This window comes from Panthera onca, chromosome C2, assembly GCF_046562875.1.
Source record: "Panthera onca isolate mPanOnc1 chromosome C2, mPanOnc1 haplotype 2, whole genome shotgun sequence".
NCBI classification, from domain to species: Eukaryota; Metazoa; Chordata; class Mammalia; order Carnivora; family Felidae; genus Panthera; species Panthera onca.
The window spans coordinates 137,703,235-137,721,169 of NC_138347.1; the positions used below are offsets into that span (position 1 = coordinate 137,703,235).

Here is a 17,935-nt window from a genome sequence, read left to right on the forward strand (position 1 = left end):
TTCTTACTGTACGTTTCTTCACAAAGAAGGCAGCATTCCATTTTTAATGCAGAACTTAAGAGTTTAAGGGCTCATTCACATATGGTAATGTAGTTGATTCTCAAAATAACTCTGTAGAATCAGGCATGAATGGTATTATTCATACTTTATCCCCATATTCCAGATGAGGAAAATGAGACTCAGGAGACTTCCCCAAATCCCCTGGCTATGACTGCCCACCCAAGAATTCTTATTCCAAGTCTCATTTTTCCACTCCACCTTTATTACCTTTTACCAATTTTATCATTTGTTCCTGGTTGTATATTTTATGTATACATCAGTCACTAATATGAAATCTGACATGTTTTGAAATCTGTATTACTGTGCCTAAAATAATAGTAATACAACATGCTAGAATGCCGCAAGTTTTAAGGAAGAGAAAGTTGGAAATCCAAACAGGAAATAGCAAATCTAAAAATTAAGAAAAGAGAAAAACAGACATTTGAGTTGTTTCCAGTGGTTTTTTTTTTTGCTTGCTTTGTTTGTTTTTTGTTTTGAGTTTGTGTGCACACACATGTGTTTTGTTTTGGGTTTTTTTGTTTTTTTGTTTTTTTTTTGCGTGTGTGTGTGTGTGTGTGTGTGTGCTATTAAAGACAGTTCTCCCCTGAACATTCTTATTCAACTCTTGATGCTCATGAACAAGATTTTCTCCCAAGCTAAGTTATAAAACTAGGAGTAGAATTAGAAATGTTGGGAAAGTTTGAATGAAAAAGCCAGTTCACAAAAATCTGGTATACTTTTGTATACCTGGTGGAAGAGACCCTGGCCCAGCAATTCCAAGCAGACCTGAATGGGGAGATAGTAACACTGGCAACAGGTGGATACCACTGGTTGGAGCACCTCCACCACCTGTCCCCCCGACCCTGTGACCATTGCCTTTGTTATCTATACTGATCAGGCTGTGGGTGGTGGGTACCGTGTGTGCCCCAGGAGCCCCAGTCATTCCAGTGGAGGCTGCCACTGCTAGAGCCAGGGTAGTCCTTGGGATGAGCCTTTGTACCATGTCAGTGGGATTCCTGGATGCATCTTCATCCACACCGGCAGCTTCCTTGGTGGGCACTGCACCCAAGAGGTGCCACCTTGGCCCAGTGCCTGTGCCTCCCACAAATCCTGTGGGCCAATAAAGTTTCTTTCATCTCATAAATAAACATTTATTTATGTATTTATTTATTTATTTATTTATTTATTTATTTATTTATTATTTTGAGAAAGGGAGAGCAGGGGAGGGGCAGAGAGAGAGAGGAGAATCCTAAGCATGTTCCACGCTCAGTGCAGAGCTTGATGTGGGGCTCAATCTCAGGACCACAAGATTATGACCTGAACCACTATCAAGAGTTGGTTGCTTAACTGAGCCACCCGGGCGCCCCCCTAGACCCTGCCACTGAAAAACTTTTGTATATAATCACCATACATATGTATACATGTGTGTGTGTGTTTATATATACTGTAGATATATACTATATATAGCATATAGTGTCATATATATGATATAGAGAGAGTATGATACAATTTTCGTAAAGCTCCAAAACAACTTGCAATTTATTACTCAATAATAACCACTAAAATACTTTTTTTAAAGATTCATTTATTTTTGGGAGAGAGCAAGTGGGGGAAAGGCAGAGAGATGGGGACGGAGGATCTAAAGTGGGCTCTGTGCTGACAGGCTAATAGCAGTGAGCCCAATGTGGGGCTTGAACTCATGAACCATGAGATCATGACCTGAGCCATAGTTGGACACTCAACTGACTGAGCCACCCAGTCACCCCTAAAATACTTTTTTATTATAAAAATAGAACTATGCAATTTATTTCAATATGTAGACACAATTTTGCTTTTAGAGGTCATTGTGATATTGTTTCTGATATCACACTTATGATTTTTATAAAGTTATCATTTTCTTTTTGGCCATAGTTATTAACAGCTCACTTCTTGAGATACAAAAACTGATAATCATTATTTCTGCTGCCCTTTCAAATAGATATTATTTTAGTATCATGTGGGATTAAATACTAAATTTAAATATAGTTCTGGCATAGTACGTTTTTTAATTTTATTTTTTATTTTTAAAAATTTACATCCAAATTAGTTAGCCTATAGTGCAACGATGATTTCAGGAGTAGATTTCTTAGTGTCCCTTACCCATTTAGGCATAGTACTTTTTAGTTTAGTTTGTCATTTCAAGTCTTTTTCGCTTGCACTTTGGCTTTGTACTAAATGAACATTAAAAATTGAATTTTTTTCATAGTCTGACCATTCATTGATATAAAACTAAAGGTAATCATGAAAACACTGGAGATGTAACTACTCAATAATATGATAGTATCAAATAGGTAAAAAAAAAAAGGATAATTATTGTAGTAAGCCAATATAACTTGCTGAATACTATTTACAAAACTGTCCTGTCACCAAGTATAGAGGAAATTTTATAAATTGGGGGATGTCTGTTCCGCATCCAACCCTCCCTCTTATCTTAGGCATTAGGGATTGAATCCTGCCCAGCCTTATGAAGTGACTGGCAAAACCTCAAAGCACCATGGGTAATTAAAGATCTAAGAGAAGGATGGGGAAAAAGCAAACAATGTCGCCATGTTCTGGTGATATTGTTCAAGCATCTGGTTGCATTTTAGGTACTAAGTTACATGACCAGAGCTTAGCTCTAGAAAATTGCCAAATATCATAAGAAAAAAGGTTAAAAATCATTACCAGTTCACAATTGCAGCCTTAGAGGTGGGCCACTCACATCTTTTGAAAGAGAATCTGCTGCAGGGAGAACAGTTAGCTGAGTCCCAGCCCTTCAAGATCTGTCTCAGCTATCAATTCAAGACCATACACTTTCTGGGCAATCTCTATCCAATGACCAAACAAGATGGGGATCCAAGGGCTTACCACTTGTGGTCATTTTGACTCTCTTCTTATGGGCAATCTTTACACTGAAGTTTCTCGGTGGTGGGCTGGCTGAGACTTGTGCAGAACTGTCTGAAGGTCATCCTGCTCAATCCTCCTTCCTTCCCTTGCTTTTGCAAGGTGAGACCAGCATCATGCTGAGAAGTCTTTTCCTGACTATTTTTACCTTTTCTCTCTTTTTTCCCCTCACAGGAATTACCTCCAATAACTCTCTTGCATTTTTATTTTCCTTTTGACACCTGTTTCCCAGAGACCCAGAATTGTCATTTGGGAGTCATTATTGACCTTTGTGAGATATCAGACTTGTAATTTCTACCTTTTTTGGTGGAGAGGGCGAGAGAGCGTGCACGTATATGAGCTTCTTCATAACTCGTCTCAGAAGACCATCAGAAAGCCCAATAACCTTGGAATTGGTACAAAACACAATTAGTAAAACATAGGTTTCTTACTTACAAAAATCTACTTGCAGAAAGTTAGCTGGTGATCAAAAACTTTAATTTGATTAGGCAGAAGGAAAAGATCCTATGGCGATTTAGCTAAGGAAAAGAGGTGGGGAGGGGGGATTTGTAAAATTCCAATACATTGTGTGCTTTAACGAAACCTAAGCTGCCCACTTATTATTACTGTTATTAATTTAGATTGTTTTCTAAATTAATCTAATTTAGATTTTCTGGCTCAGGTAAAAAAATTCTCCGCTTTATGCTTTGGAAGTTAACCAAATTCTTATGGGTTGTTGACTTATTTAATAGAACCTCAGAAATTCACAGAGGCTAATTATTGATGAGAATATGCCTTGCCATAGGTTTCTTCAAATGTTAAGATCTGTGATACTATGAATCCATGATAAAATAGTACATGCAGTATTGAAGAAATAGATTACAACCTGCCTCTAGACTATGGGATACTTGAAGGCATGTCTTTATGTCCAACTTTTTGAGAGCACTTAAGACAAGTAGCCATTTGTGAAATGTTTCCTAAATTGGACTGAGATCCAATTTTCAGTTATTTGTTCCAGTGAATCCAGACACAACATAACTTTATTGCACCAAGTTTCACTGACGTTGATGGCCAGTATTCGCCACGAGAATTGGATGGAAGTATTTAGAGTTGGATTTCAGTGTATATCATTTGAAGGACCCTCCATTCTTTTTACTTTGTCAGGACCTTAAATGAGACTTTTGAGTTATATGTAACTAGCATGGGAGAAAGCAGTTATTGGTCTGGCTTGGCCTGCAGATGTTTGGGATTACACCTAATTGCTTTGCTGCTTCTATTTTCATCAGGCTGCTGACAGGATTTTTGTAAATGTGGGAAGAAAGCCTAACTTAAAGGGGTTAAGCTTCTAAACTGCTGTGATCTACAGTCAGTTAGAAGTGACAAATCTTAAGCAAAAGATAATCTCTTCCACTTACAGAAATGCCAGCCCAAATATCATCTGTAGAAAGACTTCAGCAACTTTAATATATTCATGTTAGAGAACAGAATTTAAAAATAGGCATTTGTGGATCTTTTAGGTCCCTGCTGCTTTATAGATTTTAACCATGCTGGTTAGCAAGTCTTTTCAGCTGTGCTCTGATGGTTTGCATAGAGACTCTGTCTTTTATGGAGATTTATGGAAAGCCTGTACCACAAAGGCAAAGCTAATACCCAGTCTCCCAACTTCATGTATCTTCCACATAATGGAAAGCTTATGAGGCAAGGGAACGTGAACCTATTAGAAAAGTTTTAAGCTGCAGGTAACAGAACACTCTATGAAAAGTGGCTTCAAAAAAGGAAACAAAATTATATACAAATTATAGAGATAGATCTTTTTTTGTTTGTTTTTTGTTGTTGTGTTTCTGTTTTTGTTTTTGTTTTGGAACAGCGTCTCAACTATATCAGGGATGTGAACATTTCTGTTCATCTGTAGTCCTTCTCTCATTGACACGAAATGGTAGTTGCAGTTCTAAGCAAGCAGAGCGTCACCAAATCACGTTCCAAACATGAAGGAGGAAAGCAGGTAGAAAAGGAGCTTTCCTTTTGTTAAGGAGTAAAATCCTTTTTAGATTCCCCTGCTGGTCTGTCTTTATGTCCAATTCGCTAAAATCAGATAATATGGCTATCTCTTAGTCCAAGGGCGGCTGGGAAAGTGAGGAGATGCCTGGATAAAACTGTTAAATTCCATGAGATTGGTTGCACTTTCCCTTTTGAAGACTTTCGGGAATTTGTTAGCAAGGAAAATAAAAAGTTATAGGATAGCCTTGCAGTAATTTTTGCAAACTCCAAGTCAATCCTAGGCATGTCCTAATTTGAAGGACCAACGAGTGAATTTCTCTACTTGTTTCCACATATCCCAGTGTTGCTACTTGTATGATATGAAAGGACCAACAAAAGTAAAATGAAAACTAGTAAAAGTTACAAATAGTAAAGACACTTAAAAATGTATCCATAAGATTATCACCAGAAAAAAATTGGAGTTCAGATTTTCATGTTGCTCTTAACATGTTCATGTTATTTTTACACAATTACTCTTAAGAAAGTTTGTGTTCTTTTACATTCTGCTGTTTTCATTTGTCATAAATATTTTCCTTTTTCTATATTACTTTAATAATTTTCATTTATAGCTTCATAGTTTTTCATCTATTATTGACTCCAGATATATGTAACAGTTTTCGTATGATTGATATTCAGTGTAGCACAAAGGGAAGCTACCTAGCAGATCAGGAATTATAGCATAATCCTACTTGGCCTGAAATTTCAGTTATATCACTTACAATATGAATGGCCTTTCAAGTTATTTAACTGCCCTGCACTACAGTTTTTATATCTGTAGAATAAATTTAATAGTAGTACTCTAAAGGTAATAATTATTAATTATTAAGTACATTTTATTAATTTAATTAGGTAAAGTTAATGAGATACTTACTGTAAATTGCTTAATATGGGTCTCACTGTGCAATCCAATATGGTAGTCACTAGCCACATAGGACTACATATATAGATATACCATCTATCTATCTCTCTCTCTATATATATATATATATTAAAGTTTATTTATTTTGAGAGAGAGCAGGGGAGTAAGCAGGTTCTGCACTGTCAGTGCAGAGCCCAATATGGGGCTTGATCTCATGAACTGTGAGGTCGTGACCTGAGCTGAAATCAAGATTCAGATGCTTAACCAACTGAGACACCCAGGTGCCCCCATGTATGATTACTTCAATTTGGGCTTAAATTAATTAAAATAAAATTTCAGTTCCTCTGTTGCACACTACATTTCAAGTGCTCAATAGCCACAAGTGATGAGTAGTTACCATATTTAACGGTGCAGGAAAAGGTATTTACATCATTATAGAAGATTTTATTGGACAGCACTGTCTAGAATATAGTAAGAGCTCAATAGGTAGTTGTGCATTTATCTTTTCCTTCTTCTGAATGTCCTTGGGGAAGTATTCCCCACTTCCTTATGGCTAAGCTCATAACAATTAAAATTATGACATTTTATTTATATTTAAGTAGAACTGAACACCTGTCAAAATGCTTTCACAAATATTTAGACCCTCTGCAAACCAAGTCTTTTTATACATTTAATTACTGAACCACTAGTTTAGAATAATCATGTCACATAATAAGAGCCAATAAATATAGTCACTGAGTGAAAGAAAGACTGACTGAATGATAGTATAACCCAATAAAGTATCTGAGCAAAGATCTGGTCCCTTTTATCGATGAAATGTTGAGTCACTTAGTGAGTTACCAATATATTACAAACCAGCACCCAGTTGTCCAGGCCTAGGTTTTATCTCATAATGTCACTAGCAAATATTTCAAATTTGAATTATAGATAAATCAGTATTATTTCTAAAGATCAATGTAGAAATTTCCATCTCTATTCTATGATAAGTGTATCTGAAATTAGTGCTTGAAGCAGTATGTGTATATATACCCCCATATGTATATATAAATACATATATACGTATATTTTATATATACATGTATTAAATATATAATATATATAAGCACTACATTTATATTTAATCCGAAGTCTCCAGTAATACTCAGTGTATTAATGATATTAATACTCTATTATGGTTAGGAGACTCAGGATGCCAAATTGTGCCCCAAACATATCCATGCCTGCTCTTGAAAATTCCAAGGGAAATTTGTAAACAAACAAAAAAACAATCACAAATAGGAATTAAAGGCAGATTTTATTTTGACTGGTCTTGTGCTCATAACTGCAATGCCCAGCATTCTGGAAAAGTGAGCTAGAATTAGTGATCTTCCCAAAGCCTGCAAGAGTATCTCCCGTCTCCTGTCTAAATTTTGCCATAAGCCAGCTTTCTGAGGCTGATTTATTACCAAGCCACGGTACAATGAGACACAGAAATGTTTCAAGATAGATAGGCTAGGCTGTCTTAACTGATCTTGCAGCATAAACAGAAGAGGCAAGATGGGGACTCCAGAGCGAGCCCTTACATCCCTGAGAGCAGGCCCTCGAATAGCTTCCTACTTTGGCATCTAGGGGATGAGACAAAAGTGAGAGAATACAGAAGAAAGGAGAACATTCAGGTCCTCATGCATGAGGCTTTCATGTACAGTTGTCTTTCCTACAGGTAAAACTATCTATTTAGAGTTCCAAGATGTAACTCCATAAAATGAGCTGCTTCTTGATTTGTGAAAAACTGAAGGTGGGAGGGGCAATAGAAGAGAGGATCTTCCTTGCTGCATCTGGGACCCTCAAGGAACCACCAGTCCCTTGATCTGCTACCTAGATTTTTATATTTAATTTTATTACAGGGTGTGTCTAATTTTGCTTAAAGAGTTTATATAGAAACATCTTTTTGAAGTGTTTTTCACTGATCAGAGGCAAAAACTTTTTAAATGTCAATTTGATATGAACTCTGCTACAGATGGAGTGTTTGTGTCTTGCCGAAAGTCCTATGTTGCGATGGAATCTCCAATGTGATGGTATTTGGAGTTGAAGTGATTGGGAGGTGACTAGTTCATGAAGGCACAGAACCCTTGTGAATGATGAGTGCCCTTATACAAGAAACCCAGAGAGTTCCCTCGCTCCTTCCACCACGTAAAGACACAGTCAGAAGAGGGCAGTTTACAGCCTGGAATGGGGCTCCCACTTGCATTTGACCATCTGGCACCCTGATTTCAGATTTAAGCCCCAAGAACTGGGAAAAATAAATTTCTGGTTTCTTTCTAAGCCATCCAGTCTTTGGTACTTTGGTCTAGCAGCCTGAACAAAGTAGAAATTAACAGAAACTACTGAGGCAGATACTTAAGTGCCATAAGTACTGATTGGCTGAAGCCTTGTGACATACAGAAGGCTCAGAAAAAGAAGAATCATGGCACATCATTCAGTAAAACTGTGTGGGTTATGAGTGATCTATGTATTTGTGTCAGATGTCATCCCAAGGGAAATCATTTTTTTTTTTTTTTTTGGTTCCTAAACTATTTCTGGATGCAACAAAACAAAGCAAACTGTTTCCTGAAGGAATCTTACAGAGTAAATATAATCATTTTATTCTATAGTTGGAAAATCTTATTTTCAATCTTATTTTTAATCTTATTTTCAACCCTTGCTCATTGCTGTATAGGCCAATTTAAACATAACCTGTGATCTAACTTTACTGCTGTATGTTAACATCTATATTTTTATATAAATAAAACGCAAATCAGGCAAAACAGGATCAATTTGTGATTTGGGTCACTTTCCTTTCAAAGTTGAAAAAATGGTGAGACTAGAGTTGATAAAAAATGATGAGAATTTACCAAAATTTTCTAAAAAACAAAGAATCTGTTGGGAACCATAATCACAAATAACCAGTGCAATAAATCCCAAATTCTCTATTGATATAATTTGGTACACCAGCCTGGATTAGGAAATATACCCAGACTTTTGATAAAAAATACAGAGTTTGACTCTCATTTTCTATATAGCTTATCATGGTGTAACTCTACACTTTTTACAATAGTGATATTGATGTATCATTATTTCAGTTTGTTAATTGATGATATCTCTCAAATGATGAGACCTATCACTTCTGTTTGTAAGTTACTATATTTAGTAATTCTGTTTGTAAGTTCTGTGAGTTATAGTCAAGGGTTATGAAAGCCACAAAAGGCAAGAAGATGTGGGTGTATACATTTGTATTTGTGTAACAGTATGATCCACGGTGGGAGTAGAACACTACTGTCGATTGGATATCTACTGTGTTCTAGGCACTGTTCATTCTTTTATTCTCTGGATGCTTCTCATTAATTACATTTGAAAGGTTAATCTATCCAAATACATCAATATTATGTCACACACACACACACACACACACACACACACACAAAACCACTCTGTTTTGGTCCACTTAGTGGTTTCAAAAGCAATTCACATTTCATCTTTTGACAATGCCTTTAGTTTTTGAAGTCAGTATAAGTAAGTATAAATGCTGCTTAACTAGAAACAAATCTTTTAAGTCCCAGAGGGAGACTGAAATTAGCGTATCCAGTAAACAGCCTTAGTAAAAACAAACAAACAAACAATTCTTTGTTTTAGGTTTCTAAATTAAAATGTGACTGTGTATACATGTATTATCACAGAATGTTAAAATTGGTACCTAGTAGGATTTCGAATGTAGTGTGCAGAGGTGTGCTAGTCTGCTGCCATAACAAAATATTACAGCCTGGGAGATTAAACAACAGAAATTTATTTTCTTACAGTTCTGGAAGTCTAGATAAAGGTACCAGCTGACTCTGTTTCTAGTGAGGGCTCTCTGTCTGGTTTGCAAAAGCTGCTTCTTGGCTCTGTCCTCATATGGCTTTGCCACTTTGTGCATGTGGAGAAAAAGATCTCTTGGGAATCTCTTCCTCTTCTTATAAGGACCAACACTACTAGATTAGGCCCCCACCCCTATGACCTCGTTTTACTTTGTTGAGCTCCTGAAGACGCTGTCTTTAAATACAATCACATGTTAGTGCTTTAAGAGCTGTAGAACTCTCAGCACATAACATCTCTTCCCAAACCTCTGCACTAAGACACTTGACCAAACTCTAGCATGGCTGCTAGTGACATAAGCCATGTCCCTAGCATAATCCCAGGGCCCCTCTTAAAAAAAGTCTGCCTGAGAAAACTCGGTGCTGCCTGGAGAATTCACTGTTTGTAGCAGCCAACACTGGAGGATAGGACCCAAACTTCTTAGAGCATTTACTAAACAGGGCTTACCAGTGTGAATAGGTATCTCTTACCACATGTGATTTCCTCAAAGACCTGAGAGCTACGCCTTTGAAATGAGTCATCTGGAAGGATAGGACCAATGTCTTCCAGTGTTTGTAAGGAGGATAGAATCCTGTCAGCTTGCAAACACAGCTGACGGAATCACATTCACACTGGCCAATGGTTTGTGATTTTTCACTTCTCTGACTCTACTAAGCCTCTGCTTTCCTTCCTGTTTCCTTCCTTTGAAGAACCCAATCACGAATCTGCGCAAATCAGAATGGAACTCTCAGTTCTTTCTTTCACCGTCAGTACCTACTGGGTAAAATCTGTTTTCACTGCTTTAACGATTGTTAATCATGTTTATCTTTGATGGCTTCAACATATGAATTTGGTGGGGAGGGGACACAGTTCAGTCCATTACAAGGGGGTAACATTAAAGTTACCAATAAGTGAGACCAGGTCTATCAAACGTGAATACAAGACACTTTGTGCTATAAGGAAAGAAAATTGTCAATTATTTCCTGCCCCCATATCCTTGCTTAGAGTGAATTTCTGCCAGTGTTTGCAACCCTTCAGCTCAACATTCCACTTACCTTCTTGAGGGATAACTTCCCTTCATTTAGTGTAGGCCAAATAGTCTAGGTAACTAGGTGTTACAGAAGCATCTAATTGCTTAGAAACCAAAAGAGCAAAACCCTTTTCTCACTATCCCAGGTCACCTGATCGTGGCCATGCCGCTTGGGTGCTGGAGGAAGCTGACTGTGAAGAGTATGATTGCCATGCAGGAGGTTGAGTAGGGAACATTCTTGGAAGGAAAGGAAAGCAAGCAGGTTTGGACAGAGGGAGAAATTGGGCTACAACATAGTCTCAGTGCAGAGGTCAGCTAATACCACAGCAAGTTCTGAGCAACAATGACCCTTTGGCGTTGTGCTGAGTTGGGACCAGGGGAAAGCCCCATGCCCATTGTTGTATCCAGACCACCCCAGTTAGGGAGAGTGCAGTTTTCTTTAATCAGCACCCTCCATGGGGGTGTTGGCTAGGGCTTTCAATCACAGTATTCTAAGCAACTGGGACGAGAAGTCCTTCATTTCTGAAGGGTCATGTCCGTGGCACATTACACATCCACCACCTTGCCAAGTAAAAGGTTTCTCTGTGGGAAATTAAATATTGAGCTAATAACACAAGAGAAGACAGAATGGTTAAAATTCATTCATCCTAGTGACAAATGGCTAGACCTAGCTCACAAACATTATTTTCAGCAAAAGAAGTCAGACACAACAGAGTACACATTTATAATTCCATCTTCCTGATATTCAAATGCAACTGGCAAAATTAATGTATGGGTGTTAGAAGTCAAAATGATGTTTACGTTGGATGTGTTTTTATTTTTTAATTTGGTAGAGATTTTATCATTAAGTTGTCAATTCTTGTTATTTATAATTACAAATAGCTTTAAGCACAACAACTATATGCATAATTTTATGTGGGTGCATTTAATGAACAAAATAAATGTAAAATTATAGTTTATATTTATATATAATCTTTAATATTTATATTTTTATAAAGTTAGCCAAAATTAGGGCTCTATAAGAATTTTTATTTAAGGAGAGTCCATCAGTTTTTCCAACTTTTAAAACGCTCTTTCATAGAATTCAGTTGGGTGGGAGCCAATGTTTGGGCAGACAGGTATAAGCAGCCAGGAAACTAGAAGCTAGATTACTTTGATTGAAGGCAAAATGTGGAATCAGACCCAAGACAAACACTGGCAAAGACAAAATTAAATACTAGACACTGGAACTTAAAGACACAGAGGTGTCACGTGAGATTTGGGGATGATTTTTCACAGGATAATAAAAAAATAACTACCATATACTGAGCACTTCCATGGTTCAGACATCCTGGCCCATGCATTTGAAAATGCATGTTAAAGTATTATATAAAATGTTCAGAATAAAGAATCTGATATTTTCATCTGAAGTTTTACTGAAGCAGGCACTGAGGCTCAAAGTGGTTAAAGTCACAGAAAAAAGTGTTCCAGCCAGGATTCAACCCAAGCCTGTTCCAAAGAAAGTTTTTCCTCTTTATATTATCTAATAATAAACTGAAACTATTTGAGATTCACACACACACACATGCATTATATGTATATGCGACAATAACAAAGGTTTTTAGCCACAACAGCTGGGACACAAGCCATAAGGAATAGACAGCCTCAAATCAGAGATAGTCTAAGAGAAGCCATTCAATTCTGAGGCATTCTGCTCAGGCATTGTACGTACTTTGGCTTCGTTTTTCCTCATTTCAATCAGCAGAGGAATTTACTTGGAAGCAAAAACCTTGGTTTCTTAACTCTTATTACCCACCTGAAGTCATCGTTTCTGTTTATTACATCATAATCATCTCTACTTGCCACCAATTATACATTCCCAAAGAGGAAATTAGGATTTCAAGAGAAGACAATGGAGTAGGAACAGATGTGCTACTAAAAGAGAGACATCCTATTATCCTGAAAATGTACTTCATAATGAAAAACAAGGGAAAAGAGATCAGAAGGTATTGTCATATTTCAAAATAGAGTCTGTTTTAGCAGCAGGATTACATTTAAATAGAAAGATCTGCTGAAGTTTCTATGTACCATTCATAGCACTTTAAGTTTGACACTTCATATACTAGAGAAGTGCAAAAATTTTTGAAAAAAATATCCCTCTGCTGCATTGTTGGTAAATCTTTTACTGTACGCTTTGCAACATTTTCCTCGATTCTGATTTTCTCTAGTCACAGCAAGTTGACCCTACTTTCAAGTGTGACACTTTCATGTGGCTCCCCTTCCACGATTCCCAAAACTTCTCTTAGATTACACCATCTGCTTTAGAGTGCTTCATAAAATATATGTCTTCTTGACCCTAGGGAAGCAGCTACGGACAGAATGGGAAACCATGTAATGATTCACAGTTTTTAAAAATGTATGTTTGGTCATACCAATTCATTCATAAAGCAGATCTTGTTCACTTAATACGTGTCAGACATTTGATAGGCTAAGGGTACAGAGGTTAAATATTTGTTACATAAGCTTAAAGCAGCTATAGCAGAGTGAAAGAGATCAGCTAATGGATAATCACAAAATTGTGATCAATGCTATGACAGAGGTATTCACTATATCCAATGAAAGTTCCTTGTAAATGCAGAGCCGCCAATGGAAGGAGACCAAAACTGAGCAAAAATAGTGTTTGCAAAGGTACAGCAGTTAAACCAAGCGTGGTACATTAGGGACAGGGACAGGGACAGGTACTAATACCTATGTGTTGAGAGGAGTGTTGGTATGGAGGAGACAGGTGATGATGGCAAGGTGGGCCAGGCAGAACCAAATGAACTCTTTAATTAGTATTCGTGTGTGCAGAATTTTGTCTTATCTGAGAATCATTTTGACAAAATTCCTAAACTAAACCTGCTGCTGATGATTCCAAAGCTCAGTGGGAGCCCAGTGAAGACCAATCTGTTTTCTTCTCCAAGAGCTGCCCTTTTATCATCCTGGGTTTGGAATACTTTTTGCTTGCTCTTTCTGTGGCAATAGAAACATTTTTTTTCCCTGTCATTTCCTTTCCATTTCTCTTTGTTCCTCTACTCCTTTCTCACAGGCCTAGTGAGTTTGTTTTTTTTTTTAATTAACTTTGATTAACTGGATGTCAACTGATTAGTAACATCATCATACCTACAAAAATCCCTGAACTGATACACCATCATATCAACATATTCTGCCCACGTTCGGGAAGAAGAATTACATGAGGCATGTACACAGGAAGCAGGAATTTCCAGGACCATCTTAGAATTCTGCCCACCCCATGGGCCATCCAACAGAACCCTATCACAGTTTTTTACATTGTAGATACTCAATATATAGTTGTTCATTGACTGAAGATTAAAAAATACCTTTGTAACAAAACTGTATAAATGATATCTAAAGATTTAATGATGGTGTCTCTCCTACCCTGACAAAAGCTTATTCGGTCCTTTAGTTCTCTGTGGGTCTGTCTCCCTTTAACCTTTATAAATTATAATGGCTAGGACTATTTAGCTTTTTCAACATTGTCTCCGGCTTCCGTCAAATGTGGAATTTTTAATAGTTTGAACAGTCTTGGGTCTTGGAGGTGATGCAGCACAAGCTTGCTTAGGTGTGTGATTTCTTTCATACTTCCTTCAGAACCTGCAGCTGACCTGTTAGGAATTTAGAATGTGACTGTTCTAACAAAATATTCTAAAAGATTCCAATTTCTTTAATCCTCATGGGGAAGAAATTAAGGACTTTAATGATTTCTAGTTGCAAACATTTCTTGTTTGAGTCTGGACACTAATAGACAAGTGTTTTCCTTTTTCTTCTTCTTCTTCTTCTTCTTCTTCTTCTTCTTCTTCTTCTTCTTCTTCTTCCTCCTCCTCCTCCTCCTCCTCCTCCTCCTCCTCCTCCTCTTCCTCTTCCTCCTCCCCTTCCTCCTCCCCTTCCTCCTCCCCTTCCTCCTCCCCTTCCTCCTCCCCTTCCTCCTCCTCTTCCTCTCGTTCTCATTCTCCTTCTTTTTGTAGAAACAGACATGTGGAAAAAGCAAGCTTATGTGAATTCTAAACAAAGTGTGTGCTGACTCTTCATGTTCAGTTTTCTTATTGGAAACATGCAACATACAAACCTGCAAAGCTTGTCTTTTTTACTTGCAACTGTGAAATAAACGGCATAAATTGTTTATTATCCACACTGCTTTATATAAGAAAAATATATTGATACTTCATAGTCTTGGAGAGTTTCAGATACTATGTGGGGATTTTTCCCTAATGGTCTCTCATAATAAACGTATATAATTAAAACAGAAACAGATTTAAAAAGCTTATATTTTATTAAAATCCATGCAAAGGGACATAGGAAAAGACTACAAAGTTTACTGTGCATCTGTTATGTATATCTGTAGAAATGTGAATATAAATGGAAAACCCTAGTTATTTTAACATTCGTTTCCCCTGATTTGGAATCCAGAGCAGTTCCATATGTCCACCTGGTTCAGAGAGGGATACTCATGTAAAAGGACAGAGACAAGGTGTAAATGCACAGTTCTAGCTAACTATTTGAATATCTCAAAATGAAATAAATGATGTTGACTGTTCCATGTCCAGTAATGTATATTTCTTGAAATTGACAAATCTAAGTTGCTTGGAATAAAAAATTCAAGGTTTGCTAACTTATTTTTAACTATTAAACATTAGAAAAAATTCTAACACTGAAAATACTAAAGAAATCCTCCATATACCTACCTCATAAAGAGTCATGAATGAAGAGATGCTAAAATTATTAAGAATAAAGAAACCAAACCTATTTAATTGCTTCTGTTGATGGAATTAACACATAATGGGGGGAAGGAATATGTTAAAAATTTTGAATTTGGTTCCTACAAAATTTATTAATACGGGATTGAAGACATTTTCACTTAAAAGAATTGACGCAAAATGGGCTAAAACTTTTTCTCATGGTTTCACTTGGGCAAACAGCTCAACACTAAGATTCCTTCATGAGACAAATGGGATTGTATTTAACAAGGGTGGCGTTCTATTGGCAATGATTGGCAATGACCTGGAAGGGAGAGTAAAGGAGATACCCACAGAATGATAATATATTGAAAACTGCTATATAGTAGAGATAAAAACAAACCAGAAGCACGACCAAGGACAAGGATATTGTATTCAGGTCAGAGAGGACATGTTATTAATGACAGTGGGAAATTAGTTAGAAGCAAGTATTCAAGTCTCTGAGAAGCAGTGCTCAAAAAATGATCACAAATACCACTCTTTCTCCTTTTGGTTGCCTAGTTTGACCTTGTCTCCCACAATTCCCTCTTTGCCTACAAGACTCTCACTTTGTTTTCCATTGATTTCTGCAGAGAACTATTAAACACTAAGTACACCCCAAATTAGGTTGTTCTTTTTAAATAAAAATACTGATACTTAAACATAGTATAACACTTCTTGCTAATATTATTTTCTTCCGATTAACTAGAGTTCTGGGATACTATATGATTCATCTACATTCACAAGCATGCACATACACACAATACACACACACACACACACACACACACACACACACACACAAACACAGAAACATACACATAATCCAAAACATGCTTTTACCCTGAAAATTGAAAAAGTCATGTATTTTTCTTTTCTTTTTTTCTTTTTTTTTTTCATGGCAGTATTTTTTTTCCATTCCTGTTAAAATTGTTGTAATTTTTCTGTCATGTAGGTAGACATCAGACACTATTTCTTGTACCAAACTCCAATAAGTTAGAAGAAACAGAGAAGGCAATATTTTGGTGATGTTCTTGGGCTTTTCCTGCTAACATAATACATCATGGGAGGGAGTCACAGAAGTCTGATATATAAAGAAATGCTTGTATTGCTGGATTTGCATAGTATAATATGATTTAACTATGAAGCTATAATATGATGAACTATTAAGCTACGTGTGGAAAGCATACAAAAAGAGGCAATAAACAAATCTTGAGAGGAAGGAACCTCTTTCTTAGCAACAAAGCAAGGAATTATACACTGGTGTTAAAAAATTTACTCTGAAAATAACAGAAATTGATCTGACCACAATGATAACTTGTCAAGGGAAGAAACTGCAAATTATTTCAATAGTTTTATCCCTAGTGGATTTTTAAACCAGAGTAGATAAGAGACAGCAAAGTATATTAATATGGGCAACAATAAGCTGGCAGAAAGATAGAGTGAGAGACCTCTTAGGTCATTTTCATTATTATTCATCAGTTTTTAAAAATGCATTTGATATCTTAAAAGGTCTTGGAGTTTATGAACACATTTTTCCCCAGTGTTATAAGCCAAAAAAAATAATAAAATGAAAAAGATTAAAAAAAAAACATGCTGTATCTTGAAAGCAATTTCAGCCATTTGCCCAGCAAGCTGAACATTTAGAAATGTCTTATGGTGCAAATTAATAGAGTATCCTAAGATTTATGTAGTAGTGAGAAATTACAGATTCCAAAAACATAGGTCTTAGACTTAACGCTTAAGGCCCTTAAAGACCTAATTTCCAAATTACATTCTGTGAGAGCATTTTAACCCCCACCGCTTCCTGTAGTCTACACATTTACCAAATAGCAACATCACCCCTATGCTCCCCCCTTGCTTATATACCACATGTTCGCTGGGCTCCATGCCTTTCTTGGCTCATGTAATTTTCAGCCTGTACGCATCTAGCCACACCCCACTCATATGCCAAACATTCTCCAGCACCCTATTGATTACTTTCCTAGGTAAATTCCCAAGACCTCTGTTCAAATCTCTTTTCTAGTGTGTTCAGTTTTGCGTTTTAATTATTTGCACACTTAATTTACTTCCATCATAATGGTGGTTCCCCAGACCTAAACCTTCAGCCCCTTGGAAGGAATGGAATTCTTAAAGGGGACCCATACATTTATACATGTTTGTATATTTTTTCAATCAATAGACTCGTGCAACTATAGCTGTTATTACATGAAGAAATGTAAAATATTGAGTCTAACAGGAGACAGCAAATTACAGCTTGTGGGCCAAATTCGGCCAAGTTCCTGTATTTATAATACAATTTTCTTAGAATAGAGCCACACCCGTTCGCTTACATGTTGTTTACATGTGTTTTCATGCAATAACATTGGAAATGAGTGGTTGCAATAGACAACAAATGGCTTTCAAAGCCTCACATATTTACTGTCTGATCATTTACAGGATAATTTTGCCTACCTCTGGTCCAGAATATAG

At 36.7% G+C, this 17,935-nt stretch overlaps 1 long non-coding RNA gene across 5 annotated transcripts in view; it reads left to right on the top strand.

Annotated features, from left to right (window-relative positions):
* Positions 1-12,569: 12,569 nt before the first annotated feature.
* Positions 12,570-17,935, top strand: part of LOC132683037 (uncharacterized) — a 62,734-nt gene continuing 57,368 nt past the window's right edge. For all 5 annotated transcript variants that reach the window (XR_013557789.2, XR_009612015.3, XR_013557786.2 and 2 more), the window contains exon 1: positions 12,570-12,697. This is a non-coding gene — a long non-coding RNA (uncharacterized LOC132683037). The remainder of the gene's footprint in view (positions 12,698-17,935) is intronic.